Source organism: Gigantopelta aegis, chromosome 7 (genome assembly GCF_016097555.1).
Source record: "Gigantopelta aegis isolate Gae_Host chromosome 7, Gae_host_genome, whole genome shotgun sequence".
NCBI classification, from domain to species: Eukaryota; Metazoa; Mollusca; class Gastropoda; order Neomphalida; family Peltospiridae; genus Gigantopelta; species Gigantopelta aegis.
In genome coordinates this window covers 16,013,997-16,016,934 of record NC_054705.1, presented here as the reverse complement: position 1 = coordinate 16,016,934, position 2,938 = coordinate 16,013,997, and positions in this window count along the sequence as shown.

Sequence of the window (2,938 nt, the reverse complement as noted above, 5' to 3'; positions counted from 1 at the left end):
GAAGACAAAATCCAGTTTGGGCTCCTTACAAATACTGAGATGACCAGAAACACATTGAATATACAGACACTGATATTCTAAACAAGAAAATATGTTTAATATTAAACTGTGTTGAGTGCGTCGTTAAATAACCATTTCTTTCTTTCTTTTTTTATATTTAATATGTCAGTTTAATCGTAAACATATTTTATTAGTCGGAAACATCTTACAATGCAGCAAATTCAGGAATCTCCCTTTAAAGTTACTATTTTAAATAACTCTGATATAAACAATTTATCAACATCCCGTAGTAGACATATAACACGTTTTGCACCGAGATTTTTAGTTACCTGGCAAAAAATGGGTATCGCACGAGTTTTAAGATACTTAAAGATTTGTTTATCGGGCACGACGGAAGCAAGTAGATATGTGAGGTGGGGGCCATGTCTGACTGACAGATCAAATGCGGTATATGTAACTATCAATAATATATTTGTTTTTCTAAAACTTCCTGTGTAAATAAAAAAGGGTTTTTATTTCCTGAGTTTGCTACAATTTTTTTTAGATGTTATCGACTAACACAGACTGTTTAACGATTGTAATTACATATTAAATATATTTTTTTGCATAAAATATTAACGGCTATATATTAAATGTGTTTCTGATCGTTCTAATATTTGTACTAGGTTAAATTTCATTGTATTTCCTAAAATATATTTTTAGCGATAGGTTTATATATATATATTATATATATATATATATATATATATATATATATATATATATATATATATATATATATATATATATATATATAATATATATATATATATTACTTACATACTTAATCCCCTTCGTGCACATAAGAAGCACATAAGGCTGTAACCAGAGATCGCCACTACTGCATGTCTTTTGCCAGCTTCTCCAGCAGCCCCCAGCTCAGACTGCCCTCTCGGATTTCCTTCTCTACTGTCCTCCGTGTTTCTTTCGGTCTTCCTCGTTTTCTTTTTCCAGGAGGGGGTCCATCGTAGTGCCACTCTTGGTAGGGTTGTTTGAGGAATTCTGATAATATGGCTAATATGACTAATCCAGCGCCATCTTCGGCGCTTGATCTCCCAATACCAATGACTGTGTGGATATTTGTTTATGGAGTTCTCCCTTGGTTTATGGGAGTTTTTATGGGAGTTCTTCCTTGGTTATGATGTTGGGCCAAAACATATTCAGAATCCTGTGAAGGCACCGATTTTGAAAGATGGTCTTGGTCATTTTCCAGGAGTCTGCTCCATACAGTAGAGTGCTTAAGACATGCTTTAAAAAAATATATATATATATTATATATAATAATAATAATAATAATAATAATAATAATAAATAAATAAATATTAATATATATATACATATATACACTCTGTCATAAAAGAAACGCATAGGCGAAATATTCATGGAATTATCTCTTTAATACAAAGTGGCATAATTTCGTTATTTATAATCGTATCACAGTCAAATTTGACATGAGTATGTGACAATGTTCTTGCTATGGACTGACGGCAGTCATGAGAATGTGGCAGTGGGAATCCTACCCCATTCTTCCTGCAGTGCATGTGACAGTTGCGTCTGAGGCTCCGGGTCACGCTGGCGTACACGTCTGTCTAGTTCGTCCCATAGATGTTCAGTAGGGTTGAGATCTGGGGATCTTGATAGCCATGGCAGCACATTAATGTTCTCATTCTGTAGGAAATCCATTGCTCTGTAAACACATTGTCGTCCAACACGTCGCTGTAGAAGGAAACGTGACTCGTCGCTGAACCATACTCGCCGCCAGTTTCCCCAAGTTCCACTCCTGTACATTCGTGCACCAGCGAACAAGTAAATGTCGATGTTGACGCAGGACGGGGCCAACATACGGTCTCCTAGCCCGTAAACCAGCTTCTAGAAGTCGGTTCCGAATGGTTTGTGCAGACACCCTTCTGAAACCAGGTATGCGCCCAGCAGTGTTCGTTGCTGTGGCAGTTCGGTGACGCAAGTGCAGAACCCGGATGTAGCCGTCTTGTGCTGCAGTTGTTATGCGATGTCTTCCACTTCTGGGCCGGTCTTCAGCTGATTGAAACTTTTGGTACCTGTCCCAGAGACGTGAAATGGTACTCTCATGGACGTTCATGTGGCGTGCGACTGCTGACTGCGATTCACCTAACTGGAGGCGGCCTATTGCAATGTTTCGATTCTGGAGGTTTAGTCTTGGCATCTTCTAACTCGTCTACGTCGAAATGGAAATGAGGCATTATTGCGAGCATTGCAGCTTTAAATACCCATCACTAGCCCAATCTTTTCCCCGAGTTCCACGAGCATTCGCCAAACTCTGACCATTTCACGCCGATTTCCTGCAATTGTCGCACAACGTGCCACAACGTGCGTTAAATTTGTTTTAGGGTGCATTTGGGCATGCTGTCCCATTCCGGGAATATTAACAAAAATGGCCATTCAGCAACATTGTACAAAAAATCAAACACTTTTCTTCTTTCCCTATCACCTATGCGTTTCTTTTTTGACAGAGTATATATATATATATATATATATATATATATATATATATATATATATATATATATATTGACATATAGTCTAAGCCCGCTAAATGTTTTCCATTAGTAGCAAAAGATCGTTTATATACACTATCCCACAGACAGGACAGTACGTACCACTGCCTTTGATATACCGGTCATGGTGCAATGGCTGGAACGAGAAATGGCCCTAGACCGACCACGCACCAAGCGAGCGTTTTACCACTGGGCTACGTCCCGCCCCCGTTATTAATTACAAATGTTTAAAGGACAGTTCGCACTACTATTTGTCTAACAAAATATCACGGTCGTAGCTAGGACTATTTTTATTAGTATTATTATTTATTTGTTTTAAATTGGGGGGTGGGGGTGGGGGGTGGGGGAGGGGCCAGATGCATTCT